The following is a 16210-nucleotide window of genomic DNA, read 5'->3' as shown; positions in this document are numbered from 1 at the left end:
CTGTGAGGTTTTTCCTCGAACATGTAATTGCTAGTATAATGACAAAAGTAAAACAGTTGTAAGCACCATTCAATCTCGTAATCCAGTAATGTAGTAAGTTCGTACAGGGAAGAGACAGGATTCAGATCCCTACCCGATTACCTTGAAGTACGCTTCCATTGTCAGTTACCAAAATGGTCCCAGTTAGAAAGCCAGTCATTTAATGAAGTCAATGCACAACTATGGTCACCCCTATTTGGACTACGGTTTCACCATACACACGGAAGAATTTTATTTTCGCACTGTTTATTCCCTGCTCAAGCGGAAAGATTTAGATCTCGTATAGAAAGAACCTGTCAATTGTAAGTGATACGAGTACAGTGTGTTAACTGTAAGACGGCAGAGTTGAGAGGGGAGTGCGGGGAGAGGAGGAAGCAAGCATTGGTTGGCGAGGGGAGAGGAGCCGTTGGGGAGCGGACAAGGCACGCCTACCAGTTGCAGTGCTGGCGCTACAAATTGCGCGTCATGCTTACACGAAAGCAGACGAAAGGCTTGGAAGTAAAACTCGCTTTAAATGTTGTTCGTAAACGAAACTGAAATCGTCATGTTCATTAAAATCTTTATATATAAAAATGAATGTATGTTTGTCTACTATGCGCTCCCCCATGTAGTGACACCAACGACACTCTCTTCACGTAAGGCACCCTTCCTCTGCCAACATTTATTAAACGTTAAGTTATTATCGATCCACGATTCATCGAGATAAAATATTTCTCTGCCTGCTTCCCTGAAGATCTTCATGTCAACAATGAAACGAGATCGCCAGTGCACAATGTCTGGACGTTCTAACAACACATTCCTCTTGTTTTCCACCTTACGCCATATGAATCCCATAGACAAAAGTACTTTTCTCAGCGAGACAATACTCCACTTCCAGCCTATTTTATCGCGCAAAACGGGAAGCAGTGTTCGCAGGCTCGGCACAATCTTCCGCACTGAATAAAATTCCGCTATCGTGTCGCGAATGACACGCTGGTTGAAATCATCGATCATTACTTCGATTTCTCCACTTCTTTTCCTAAGTTAAAAGAGAGAGAAAGATTTATAAGAAAATGCCTTCTGCACTGCATGTATTTTTTTGAATTTGGAAATGTACTGTAATATTAAAGTGTTTCCAAATAATACAGTAACCAGTGGTGTTTCCATACAAAGCAATACAGTAGCAAGGAAAAATTAAATATAAGGTAATTCGGACGAAATAGGGGGCTCCTTCAAAGTGATCGCGAACAAAGTATCTGAAAAGCAAACTCACCTTTTCTTGCCAGGCGTTTGTGGTGATACGCCAGGATGATTCTTGGAAAACTGTCTGAATCTTCCAATGCTACGCATGCTTTTGTCCTGTGTATGTAGCAGCTCTCACTGAAGATTTGTAAATGGGGTGAAGCAATTTTTTCTGTTACTTCCCTTTCGCAACACTCAATCACAGGCAATATAATTTTGCGAGCATCGCTACGTAATACTGGTTTCCTTCTAACCGTAGGCCTACCGGTAGGGTTTGTTGACGACTCCCGAGATAGGTCAGCAACTGCCTCTTCACTCATTTTGATAATGTTTAGCGCAACTGCACAATAAAAACACGCAGAACAGTACAGCGCTAAACAATAACGAAGCAGACGACAATGGCTACCTTGTACAACACAGTCAGCTACGTAATGTTGGCAGCAGTCGAAACTGCGTGCCTACCGAAGCCTCCCGAGGTTTACCGACTTGTACCGATTCAGGATTAGGGAGAGGTCTGCCATCTAAAAGTTTACACACTGTAGTAGAACTGCTGACTTCTGTACGTATGAAGAAAACAATTTCTCCTTAGTTATGGCAAAGACGCATATAGGATGTCCACTAAATAAATGCAGAATATTAACGCGATGAAACATACTGGCCGGCCGTTGTGACCGAGCGGTTCTAGGCGCTTCAGTCTGGAACCGCGCGACCGCTACGGTCGCAGGTTCGAATCCTGTCTCGGGCGTGGATGTGTGTGATGTCCTTAGTTAGTTAGGTTTAAGTAGTTCTAAATTCTAGGGGACTGATGACCTCAGATGTTAAGTCCCATAGTGTTCAGAGCCACTTGAACCATTTTTTTGAAGCATACATCAGAATATGTTAATACAATAGAGATCGGAGACGAACAGTTGATATTTTACAGGAATTGTGGTTTGGTGGAAAAGTCTGGTTTCGAAACCTCTGTTTTACCAATACATAGTTTATCTGAAACCTTCTGGTGTTGCCAGGTCTCTTCCTCGTTCAGAACCGTCTTTCATGAATATGAAACAAAGACTTAGCAAATATTAAACCTTACTGTGTGCACCCCTTTCATTCCCTTCACCCAGTCCATCTCGTACTATTTTTCCTCCTCTTCCGTTTCCTGCCGTCGAATTCCAGATGTAAAAGGTGCCTGCTCTAAATGTTAAACAAAACAAAATATGATCTTTTGTATATTTGATGTACATGAGGGACCGTTTCGTAAAACTAACACCATAGCCACCTATCTATTATTTTTTTTCCCCTATCAGTATTGCTTAATGCACACGCGAAGGCGTCTGTTTTTTCCCTAGTCACGCATCTATGTGTTAAAAACGGTAAATCTTTCATTCAAAGATTTTCTAAACAGGCGAGGTTTTCGCTACCACCACGCTACAGAGTTATCTGAATTAAACGGGACAAGCGTTTGACGGCTAGCGGTGTCAGCTCCTGCTCTCTGGACGCCCACAGTTCCGTTATCTCACGGATGTCCAAAGGGCAATTTCGGCCTAGTGTGTTTGACCTGACTGCAGACAATGAAGAGCACTTTTAGATTTGTGTATCTTTACAACCAAATATGTTTCCGTGTCTTTGGGCTTATTCTGTTCTCAGAGTTACAGATTATAATGGTAACTGTTAAGGGCGTCCTTCAAATATCTACAAAATCTGGTAGATTGGTCTTAATAGTAGACTGGCTTTGCACTACGTCACCGAGGAGATCTTTAGGAAAAAACGGAAATCATACAAATTTCGAGTAACTGACATTGTGGAGGTTCGTAGCTCCCCCCCTCCAACCCCCCCCCCCCCCCCAAAAAAAAATAAGAGATCTAACTGTGGCTATGACGTTCCCTCCCCTGGGCAAAAATATACTGTGCTTACTGTGCTTACAACAGTGGACTTAATTACCAGTCAGCTGTATAGAAATTCTCCATTTCAGTACATCGCAACACAAATTCAGAAGCTAACTAGAATAACGAAACTGAATACGTAAATATCCCGTTAGCTCATGGGGCAGAAAGTAAATATCCATCAGAAGCTGAAAGAATTCGAGTAATATAAATAAGTTCAACAGTCGGACCACTAAATTTGCAATATCTGTTCCCGCACAGCCGGCCGTTGTGGCCGTGCGGTTCTAGGCGCTTCAGTCTGGAACCGCGTGACCACTACGGTCGCAGATTCGAATCCTGCCTCGGGCATGGATGTGTGTGATGTCCTTAGGTTAGTTAGGTTTAAGTAGTTCTAAGTTCTAGGGGACTGATGACCACAGATGTTAAGTCCCATAGTGCTCAGAGGCATTTTAACCATTTTTTTTTTGTTCTCACACATGGGAAGGCTATTGACTTTCAGTATTTCAGTTCACTGTATTTACTTTCAACTTGAAGTAAAAACGACGCTGATGCTTCAAAAAATTCAATGGTTTTGGAAACTTCTCGTTATAGCTTAAAAACAGTCCTACGTAATGATCAAACATGAAAGTCTCTACATCTAAGAACTGCATAAACGTCCAATGTGCAAAAAGCCAGCAAGTAGCAAGCTGAACGAATGTGGACGTATAGTAATTGAGACTGACAGGCTGCAGTTGAATTCATCGTTATGTTTGTAGAAAGTCATACATTCAACCCATAAACGACGAGCACAGAGCTTAAGCAAGTGACAATGGGTTTTTATTTTCTGAGTAAAATTTTTTGGAGTAACAAATACAAATATGAAAGAAGTCGAATGGTTAAATACAATTTTCAGTTATGCCACGTCGCTGTTTACTGAAGTTACTGAACACGATATGTCTTAAATTTACCTAATTTGAAAAAAGAATGGAATTAAGTTTTGCAACGCATATGCGCAAATAATAAGTTTCGGTGACCCAGCTGCGTTTGTACTGCGCCACCCTTTAGATACCACTAACGCCAACTTTGTACTATGTTTCAACCGTAGGAGATATATCGTATGAACAAGCTCTATCAGCACTGCAATACGTAGGTGAAAAGCAAAGTCAAACGATGTAGCTCATTCTCGTAGTACTACAATAAGTTGTCCTGAAAAGACCTTGCCTACTCTCAACGACGTAATCTGTGAGACTTGAAATAATTGTCTGTACTAACACGACGACGTCACGTAAGATTTTATATTCAGCGTCTCACGCTATAAACTACAATACCGCTCGCTACGACTTCACTCTGTGCGAAAAAATGGACACAATAACAATTTTCGTCGTATAATGTGGTACGTGATAGCTATCTGGATATTAATTCCAACAATGCATCTGACTATCAGGCTTCGCTAGGTTTGTAAGGTAAACTACCACCAAAGTTAGAATCAGTCATCAGAACAATACTTAATGCGAGAGTCTACTGGGAGACGGAATGATGTATTTACTTTACCAATAACAGCAACCTATATTGGCAAATATATTATTTTATACTGTTTATGTCTCGTTGTCAATCAACAATAACCTCTATAAGTAACGCCTTGCTACAACAATATCCTCGACTCTATTGAAATTTTATCATAATAAACTATTTCGTTAATCTCAATCTTTCAGAATTAAATAGACAAATTTTTCATTTATATTTGAATCACTTTTACACAGCACACGAACTTGCTTTCCCTGACTGAGGTTAATTATTTTTCTTTTCGTTACAAGTCGTTCACTGAAAAATACTATTCCTTTTCTTTAATTTCTTTGAACTTTGATTTAACCAAAAACCCAGTCTTTTACTGTATTGGCCTATGGATTTACTTTATTCCAAAAACATATATTCCAAATATTTGTCTGCGTTCAAATAAGCCGCTGATTATTTTTTCTTGTACTAGTTCTGGGGCTAAAGGGCAAGTCGGGTACTGATTTTTTCTGTTTAAAACCATTTTCTTTGTTTCCTGCTTTTAAATCAACTACTGCTACAAGTCAGCGGTTTACTTATGAGTGCTGGTTCACTATTCAGAACCCCACTAAGCAGATATGTACTTAAAAAATAAAACAGAAAACCTGAGTGTCACAGCCATTTTTCAGCTATATGAACTCAAATAAACACACAAAGCTCAACCACTTCAGGCGTTGATTTCCGCGACTCATTAATACTTAAAATTCAAAACACAGAACTCGGTGATCTCTTTTAGATAGAATTAACGTGTTCTATTTTCAATGGCTCTTGATTTGGCGTTTTGGTACAAAGGGAAAAGCTATCACTTCCTCAATAAGCTTCCGATTGTTTCTCAATAAATTATTCTGTAGGGCGACCGTTCTCTTTAATATAGACTACACATTCAGTACATCCAATGAGATTTCCAGAATTTACTATATTGCGGCACTCACACCGAAGTCACACAATAAATCCGAACCCAAACATGGCTAAGTCACGTCTCCTTAGAGCTTGCGTACACCTGTACAACCACGATAATACGATGCAACGCTACTATCCCTTAGTACGAGCTTTAACCCTCAACACAAAACGAACTGAACGACTTTGCGTGAACACGTCTCTTCACATACACCATCCAAATGAAATCTCGCAAAAATATTGAAATACGGTTCGCCTGCCGTTGCGTGGCTATAAAAAAAGGCGCAACGCATCATTAACCACAACTAGGAGAAACTAATCTCATACTTCAATGAATCGGAGTTTTTCCTATTCCTGGTGAGTCAACACTCTACCAAAAATCGACGAAATAATCATTTCCTACATAAGCCGGCAATCTTCTCAAAATACCTTTCTAAACGACTTAGAACTACGACTTAGAACTGCTTTGAAGACGTCTGAGCTCTATCCCCATTGCAGACTAGTTCATGTATCGTACGTGTGAGCCGATCTCATCACACTCTTGAGATAACCTCTCTTGAGGCTCACTATTCGAACGATACTCGAATACTACTCCTGAAATTCTCAAAGGACAAGCCAAGAATCATTCTCTGCGAACAAATATATCAAGCTAATTCTCTCTTTAACAATAAGTGTTTCTTCTTTGCAATCGCCGGTAAACGTTTGTAGCGGCCAGCTGCATCGTAGTCGTTATCTTTGCCGCACACCGCGATTCAACAATCGGCTAGGCGTTGCAAATTCGCTGACCTGACAGGACACAGCTTTTCTCGACCATCAGGTGTCACACATGTACAAGATTTTAACACAAAAATTTAAAAAAGCTATATAAACAATCCGATCTCTTCTAGCACATAAAAATCGATAATAAGTTGAGACGATATAAACAAGTGATGCACTTCGTTCGGTCCGAATAAGGTTTGGCGCATTACACGTTCTAATTTTGTAAGTGCAGTACGACATGGTGTTTACGAATCGTTACTAAAGCTGCTCGGAAAGGCATGAAGCTTAATTAGCCGCTAAGTCGCAGCGAAGAATTATGAAAATGGTATTGCGTTTGCAAGACAGATTCGTTAACGAAACTATGTACAGGGAAAAAGAGTTCTTGGTGAATACTCACAACTAAGCAATAAAGCTTATGGTTGATGCACATTTAAAACATTTCATTGATCACACTGCTCGCTCGAAACATCCATCCGGCTCTAATTTATTGTGTGAGAGAGCCTTGTTATCTGTGTATTTTTCTAACAAACTGTCGTGAGAAGAGGAGATGTATGGAAAAGCTCTGCTTACGTGGTGCAGGCAACAGACGAATTATGCTTATGCTCAACAGCGAGCATCTGCCAAAGTAAAAGCGGGTATACAACGATGACGAGTGCATAAATATTTCATGAAATAGAAGAAACTGTGATCGACCTATAGATTGGGTTACGCAAGAAAGTACTGTACTGTAGTACTGTTTGATCTCAAAGGCTGGCAGTAAACAGAAGAAACTACCAGTTCAAACGCTTCAGATGGAAACTGAGATCACTGCATAGTTCGTCTGATAGGGGCGATGGCAGACATAGGACTGATGCCGTCCCAAGCTAGAATGATGTTGAGTATTATCGTGCTGGCCACCGGGATTCATTGCTGCGTTTGCTTTTGATGCACTCGTGCCGTGGCATCAGCTACACCAACATCAACCACGACTTCTCTCACCAGATAGCTTTCCCTCATATGTTAAACTGTGTGCCGGCCGGAGTGGCCGAGCGGTTCTAGGCGCTACAGTCTGGAACCGCGCGACCTCTATGATCGCAGGTTCGAATCCTGCCTCGGGCATGGATGTGTGTGATGTCCTTAGGTTAGTTAGGTTTAAGTAGTTCTAAGTTCTATGGGACTGATTACCTGAGAAGTTAAGTCCCATAGTGCTCAGAGCCATTAGAACCATTTAAACTGTGTCTTGAGAGGTGAAAGTGCTATCAGGAGAGGATTTGCGAAAGCCTACCCACAGTGCTCTAAGAGTGTGCCTGTCTGCGACGTGATCACAGATTTGTGTCAGGGTGCAGAGAAATGAACGGCACTGTTGCATATGCGGAATGGTTCAAATGGCTGCAAGCACTATGGGACTTAACATCTGAGGTCATCAGTCCCCTAGACTTAGAACTACTTAAACCTAAGGACATCACACACATCCATGCCCTAGGCAGGATTCGAACCTGTGACCGTCGCAGCAGTGCGGTTTCGGACTGAAGCGCCTAGAACCGCTCGGCCACAGCAGCCGCCAAAGTGTTCAAATATGTGTAAATTCCTAAGGTACCAAGCTGCTGAGGTCATCGGTCCCTGGACTTGCACATTACCTAAACTAACTTATGCTAATAACAAAACACACACACACACACACGCACACACACACACACGTGCCCAAGGGAGGACTCGAACCTCCGGCGCGAGGGACAGCGCAGTCCGTGACATGGCGCCTCTAACCACGCTGCCACTAAGGTATAGTCGATACGTTTCTCAAGATACATTTTCTAAGAGAATCACGCTTTTCCTCACAAAACAGAATCAGTGCTTCCATCTTTTGAACACATTGATCAAGTCCAAGTTATCTTTGTTGAAGGTATATCTGAGCATCAATCACTTATGGAAGCACTGGGCTCCAAAAATAAAGGAACGCGAAGAAAGGAGAGGTCATACTGCTAACCAGCAAACTACCTGCATCTCCTTTGTTTTCTGGGTCTTCTTCTGACCCATCCCTCAAGAGTTCCGCTTCTGTTACGCAAACAATGTGCTCAGCAAGCACATGTACTGATTCATGCTTTGAGGCCCATCTTATGTCACAGGATCGCTTCACATTAATTGGAACACGTTATTTAAGAAAAGTCCACCTACCCATAGAGCTTGAGAAAAATGTGTACACATTTTGCACAGTGCCAAAAAAAAGTCACCGATTTTGTTTCAGCAGTAGTTGCATGTACTCCAGCAAAACACTGCTTTGGAGCTTATATCCAAAAGGCGCAGTTAACATCATTGTCGCAGTATTATCATATCCTTGTCCACAGCTGTACTCCAGTGTTAGAGCATCTCCGTGAAAATTGTCACAAATTTGTTCTGTAATTTCATTGCCTGATTACAAATGTAACAGAAGGAGACAGCGACCGATTCCTCTACCGTGACATCTGAATCTTCAACCTAAACATAACGACTTACTTGAGTCATTTGGTCGGTATGCGATATATTTGGTGTACTATCAAATGTGATGAAATAAACGTAAATACTTAGAAATTTTCTTCAACATGTCTGTTCTGACATGGTTACTAAGCAGTTTGATGAATTACTTTTGTCTTCGTGGAGAAAGATTAGATATAGCATAGCCGTTTGCTTACTGAACTTTGTGAAGATGATGATCGGCAAATGAATTTCAAGAAAATTTCCACAGATAACACTTTCACGAAGATCTTTTCAACGATCACACAAGGGTAAGGATTGTTTGACTAAATACAGCACACAGTCAAGAATTCTTGTTAATACAAATTTCCGTCTCTCAAGTAACTTACGTTGTTGTAACTGAACAAATGGTTCAAATCGCTCTGGGCGCTATGGGACTTAACATCTGTGGTCATCAGTCCCCTAGAACTTAGAACTACTTAAACCTAACTAATCTAAGGACATCGCACACATCCATGCCCGAGGCAGGATGCGAACCTGCGACCGTAGCGGTCGCGCGGTTCCAGACTGAAGCGCCTAGAACGCCTCGGCCACTGCGGCCGGCTTCAACTGAACAGCATCATCGACTTCTCACATTTCAGTACTCGCATTTCAAGCTCTTACCAGTTTTCAAATGCTTCAACCTGAATATTACTTTTTTCATGATCTAATACTCTGGGGTTCAGCGTTTTCCATGTTTTAAAATCATGTAACTGTACAGAAGAACTTCTCCCTTTATTTTCTTAAAGCATTCAAGGAAAGCAATATACAGATTATTTCACAGGAGAACACAATAACTACATCCATAAAACCTTCTCGTCATTTTCTAACTTCATATAAAACCTATCCTATGAAATTGATCTGTCGATATTTTCTGTTGAAAAAATGAATCTTTATTCTGTAGTTCATACTTTCCTCTCTTGACAAGTTCATTTTCCGATGTCTCGCTTATACAGTCTGGCCATTAACTATAAATCACTGGAAACGTTCAAGTCAATCTGCTCTGAGAGGATGATTTTCTGTACAGACGTTGAAGCATTTTTAGAAGTAGTTCTCTCTGCTTCTGCTGTAGAAAGTGAACAGCTTACGAACACTGGTTGGTATAAACATGTAAATTTTGTTATATTTGCAGAACAGTTTTCACAATAAACCTGTCAAGACTTCCAGTTAGTTTAGCTAGCTGTTCCTGTTTTTTTCATCTTTTCCTGAACTGGTCGACAGATCCCTTTCTTAAAGACATTATGGATCAGATAAACTCTGAAAAAATATTAATTATAGAAATGCATATAAACAGCTAATAAATAAGCACAACTGATAGGTGACTTGTGGAGAAACTTTTAATCGACGTAGTGGCGGTACTGAATCGAAGAAGGCAGCCAAGGCTTCAGCAGATGGCGGTGCATGTGTACAAGTCAGGACAGGAAAGGCAAATAGAACAGTAAGTTCTGTAGGTAGCCAGAAATCACTGTTACGATGAACACTGCCTGGGGTATTCACGCTTCTGCAGTTTTTTTTTTTTATTTTTCCGGTCTTCATTAAATTACAAAAAAAAAAAAAATTGTTTTGTCGCTTAACACATGTTTCAACGGACATATACCAAAAAATGTAGTCCATTTTTTTGCAATAAAACTAATAAACTGTAAACATAAAACGTATTTGGGTAACTCAGATATCCCTTATAACCCTGGGTTCGGTGTGGGGCGGCGGAGGGGTGAAGTGAACTGCGGTAGTCGTGCTGGGGTTGTGGACCACTGCGGCTGCGGCGGGGACGGAGCCTCTCCGTCGTTTCTAGGTCCCCGGTTAACATACAAAATACAACAGATATCCCTCTCAGGTACGCAACCGCTAAGACCGACCAGAATAGCTACTGTTTCCTATGGGAATCGTGCTAAAATTATTTTTTGTACAACAGCTTTTTCATTGCTCTTCCCACAATTCAAAAACCAACTTATTAATACAGAAGCTATGTATGCACCATTCTCTAATATAAAATATTATTTACCTGTGCGTTGTATCTAAAGGCTACTTTATTCTAATGTCTTTTCAGTCCTGATGTTGGTCTCTGTGGAGAGCCTTTATATCCGAACAGAACAACGGGGTCGTCAAGTAAGCGTGAGCACTTCTTTTGCGAATGCGCCACGAGCGAAAGCCGACCACTCCTACCGATCGGAGGTCTCACGACCCGCCTTTTCGAGGGTGGGGAGAATATATCCGCTTCCGCGACAGAACATATAAAATAATAATTGCTGAACAAAACATCACCAGAAGACATCGGGTTTGAAGCAGACTATTTGCAAGTTATGGAACAATGTATCTTACAGTTATTTGCGCCCCTAAAAATGTTGCGACAGACGCATCCGCCCCACTAGCCCCCACTGTGTGCAATAGATATCGGATTTTATTTACTCCTCGTAAATTATTAGTTGCGTATAAATTATTATTTAGTAAACAGTAGTTCCTTTTAAGTTTGTATTTAAATTTTACTTAGCACTTACTTGCTTCGAGCAAACTAAGCTCATTGATTATGTCATTAAAGTTTTTATTTAATTTTTCTCAGCATTTCCTCGCTTCGGGCAAATTAAATTGATTGATTGGGTCATTAAAGTCTGACGATGCACAGTAGATGTGTTCATCTACGTTTCATCAGTGGTTCCACGCGTATCACCGGAAAAGAGGAAGAAAGGAGGACAGGAAGAAAACTGTGAAATTTCAATGTAGAAAACATGTCCTCTTGAGTTGGCACCTTCTCGATCTCTTACAGGGTGTTCCGGGAGGAAAGGTCAATAATCAGGCATATGGCAGGAGCGATCATTTGAAGCAAAACTTCGTATGGACATATGCCCTATTCCGAATAGTTACCGTTAGAGAACAAATTTAATATACATTGTTATTTATTTTCTTTATTATTCAATAAACCACCAGGTTTACATATGTACAACAGTTAGTTAACGTTACAACATGCACTTTACAAAGTTGTTGTTTGTTGTTGTGGTCTTCAGTCCAGAGACTGGTTTGATGCAGCTCTCCGTGCTACTCTATCCTATGCAAGCTTCTTCATCTCCCAGTACCTACTGCAACCTACATCCTTCTGAATCTGTTTAGTGTATTCATCTCTTGGTCTCCCTCTACGATTTTTACCCTCCGCGTTGCCCTCCAATACTAAGTTGGTGATCCCTTGATGCCTCAGAATATGTCCTACCAATCGATCCCATCTTCTAGTCAAGTTATGCCACAAATTTCTCTTCTCCCCAATTCTGTTCAGTACTTCCTCATTAGTTATGTGATCTACCCATCTAATCTTCAGCATCCTTCTGTAGCACCACATTTCGAAAGTTTCTATTCTCTTTTTGTCTATTTATCGTCCACGTTTCACTTCCATACATTGCTACACTCCACACAAATACTTTCAGAAAAGACTAACTGACACTTAAATCTATACTCTATGTTAACAAATTTCTCTTCTTCAGTAACGCTTTCATTGCCATTGCCAGTCTACATTTTATATCCTCTCTACTTCGACCATCATTAGTTATTTTGCTCCCCAAATAGCAAAACTCATTTACTACTTTAAGCGTCTCATTTCCTAATCTAATACTCTCAGAACCACCCGATTTAATTCGACTATATTCCATTATCCTCGTTTTGCTTTTGTCGATGTTCATCTTATATCCTCCTTTCAAAACACTGTCCATTCCGTTCAGCTGCTCTTCCAAGTCCTTTGCTGTCTCTGACAGAATCACAATGTCATCGGCGAACCTCAAACTTTTTATTTCTTCTCCATGGATTTTAATTCCTACTCAGAATTTTTCTTTTGTTTCCTTTACTGCTAGCTCAATATACAGATTCCATAACATCGGGGAGAGGCTACAACCCTGTCTCACTCCCTTCCCAACAACTGCTTCCCTTTCATGTCCCTCGACTCTTATAACTACCATCTGGTTTCTGTACAAATTGTAAATGGCCTTTCGCTCCCTCTATTTTACCCCTGCCACCTTCAGAATTTGAAAGAGAATATTCCAGTCAACATTGTTAAAAGCTTTCTCTAAGTCTACAAATGCTAGAAACGAATACTTTACGAAGTATCAGCTATATTTTTAACACTTTCTCTTCTTAGCTTCATCGCACATCTCACATTACAGCTGTTCGAATTCCGATGTTCGAATATCTCACCCTCAACTTCGATATATTTGTGCACTCTTGGCCTATCACGTTGTGTTGACGTCTGGGTGCCTCTGAACGCTTCCTAATGAGCGCAGGTGTCCACGATGCGACCAAGCAATTCATCTCGCGTATTAACCTTTCGTTTGTACAACTCATACTTCATCCAACATCATAAACAAAAATCTAATGGCATAAGGTCGGACGATCTCGTTGTTCTACCCCCATCAATCCAGCGATTAGTGTAAGTGGTGTTGAGATGTTCCCTCACAAGCCTGGTAAAATTTGGAGGAGCTCCATCATGTAGGAAGTCTACACTGCAGTCAGCGTGGCCAAAGAAACGTCCTCAAGGTGTTCAACAAACGAATATTCCAAATAGTTCGAGAGCTTGGGTAGATGAGACACATACGTACCCACCACTATCCCAAAAACCAACGTACATTAAATGTATTTTTTCTTGGAAACCTTTCGGAGTAGGACATAGGTTCGTGTGTAATTCTTTGCTTCAGATCATCGTTCCTGTCACATCTCTCAATATTGACATTCCTCCTGGGACACCTGTAGAGTGCAACACAAGGCAATGTTCACAGTGATATACTTTTGAATTCTGCTGTCCACTTAGGCTAATATGTCAAACTAGGAGACAAAGACCATCTTAGTTGAGTCCTAGGCTTCTAAGAGTCGCTTCTAACGGCTAATTTGAGGATGATTATAGGGTGTCCATATAGTCGATTGCTGGGCTTGTATTGCACTTTGGACAAACATTTAAAAAATATAGCTTTCGAAACACGTTTGCTCAAATTCAATATTGCCACTCAACATAAAAAAGCGAACACATGAAAATAATGTAGTACAGCCATTAGCATGATCAAATGTGACACTTTCTAAGTAAGTGTTATAAATGACATTATAACAGAATAACCGACTGTTAAATTTTGTTCCGTCGTGTTTTTTCCTCATGATGGCTATTAATCAGTAGGACTTTTTGATGGTTAGTTCGTTTGATTTCCAACAACACATTCTCAATCTTTCCCAAATTTTTCAGTCCCAGATTTTTAATTTTTAGTGTCAAATTAATATCACTAGTATATGAAAAATAACGTTTTTTGTGCGTATTTTCAAAATTTATTGTCTAACCCATTGGATTTAATCATACGATGATGTTGTCTGCGATCATTAATTCAAAGTACAGACATTCATATTTATATTAAAAATGTAAAAAGATACACCTTACGTATAAGGTGAACTTTATACTATCGTTTAAGCATCAAAGAAATCTACCATCAAATTTATTTGTGTCGTTAGCTATCAGTTCTTTGAGATGAAGTTATTTTCGCGTACTTAGTATTAAATTTTAGTTCTCTTGGAACGACACATCCTCAAATTCAATGACTCAGTTACATCAGAAGTAGCAGTCTTAGAATCTTTCTCCTCTTCGATAAATTCCTATGGACAATCAAGAAGAACACCAAACCCATGGATTTTTAGTCTGGCTCTTATCCGTGACTTGTCGCACTAAGTAGATTTCGATAACTGTGGCAGTTAAAACTTTTGTTTACATAAAAAGATTCAAGACAATGAATACCCAGAGTCCTGAAGCGAATGTTTCATGGTCCGAGTCTGTCACTGGGGTCTTACACTTCTCTACGCTAGGGCGACGCTGTGGCTAAGTTTTGTCTCATTTCCTATAGAATACAAGGTGATTTATATTGGCTCATAATTAGAGAAACTCGGCTAACGACGTATATCTAAGAGGGATTCATCCCACATAGAAGAAGGCTATGAACGCCTGGGACACTCCACAGCTGTACTATGAAAGCAGAAAACTGTGTCAATTTTATACTGATTTGACCTTGAAAGAAGTCATTTCTCGGTTGCAAAATACAAGGCAACGAGATCACTGTGTCACGAAGTTAAGGTTTGTTCTTTAAGAAACATTACTACCGAAGTTCGTAATCGACTCTCTTTAAATCCACATTAATACTCCGCAAGCCACATGACGGTATATGGCGGTACGTACTTCTGGTAACAGTAATCTGATCCTCCCTTACCTGTTCCTTTTTACGAATGGCGCTTCGGAAGGGTGATTGTCGGTAAACGTCTGTACAAGCTCTAATTTCTCGATTTTTCTCGTTATAATCATGTCGCGAGACGTGTCTAGGAGAATGTAATGTTTGTCCGGCTCTTTCTTTCGGAATTTCCACAGAAAACTACTCTGTGACGCACATCCTCTCTTGTAGCGTTCACCACTGGAGTTAGTTGAGCATGTCTGTGACGCCCTCGCACAGGCCGAACGATTGTATGATGAAAGGCACTGCTCTTCGTTGGATCTTTGTGATGCTTTCATCTGTTTACTGGCATAGCCGTATATAGGAGTGAGGAAAAATTTTTGTTTCGTAAACAACTCATATTACTTTTCGACATAGTCTCCTTCGAGGGATATTTACTTGGTCCAGTTATCCTCCACCAGAAAAATAGGTTCTCTCAAACTCTCGAAAATACTCGACTGCAAATGTCACGTCCGCATTTAATGAAAATTTCTTCCCAGGAAGCCAAAGTTGCTCTTTCGCCACTGTTGTCGTTGATGTAAGGGACAGTGCATTATCGTGGGGAAAGAACACTTTTTTGTGTGCCAACCTTGGTCTTTTTTCAGCCAACACAAGTTTCCGACGGACCAACAATGAAGCATAATAGGGTCTAGTTATGGTTCTCCCTTTTTCTAAATAATCTATGAGAATTATTCCTTGGGAACAGCCCCCCCCCCTCCCTCCCAAAAAAAAAAAGAAAAACAGTGGCCATCACCTTACCAGGTGAAAAAATGGTCTTTGCCTTCTTTGGTGCACATTCACCAACAATTGTCTAGTGTTTCGCCTCTGGTGTGTAGTGATGGATCCAGGCTTCATCAGTAGCCACAAATCGGCGCAGGAACTCTTGCAGTTGCAACTAATATCTCCATACATTGTGTTGAAATGCTGTGCCGGATGCGCTTTTGGTTTACTGTGAGCAATTGCGGCATCCACCTCGCACCCAGATTCTTCATAGCCAATTCTACACTTAGGATATGATGCTCTCGCTCAGCTGAGATGCCTACACTGTCAGCAAGGTCACGAATTTACGGTTTCCTTTGTGGTGACCTCAACTGGACGGCCGAAGCGCGCTTCGACTTCGGTGCTTGTTCAAAATGGTTCAAATGGCTCTGAGCACTATGGGACTTAACATCTGAGGTCATCAGTCCCCTAGAACTTAGAACTACTTAAACCTAACTAACCTAAGGA

This window comes from Schistocerca cancellata, chromosome 1, assembly GCF_023864275.1.
Source record: "Schistocerca cancellata isolate TAMUIC-IGC-003103 chromosome 1, iqSchCanc2.1, whole genome shotgun sequence".
NCBI lineage: Eukaryota > Metazoa > Arthropoda > Insecta > Orthoptera > Acrididae > Schistocerca > Schistocerca cancellata.
Note: the sequence above shows the minus strand (reverse complement) of the source record.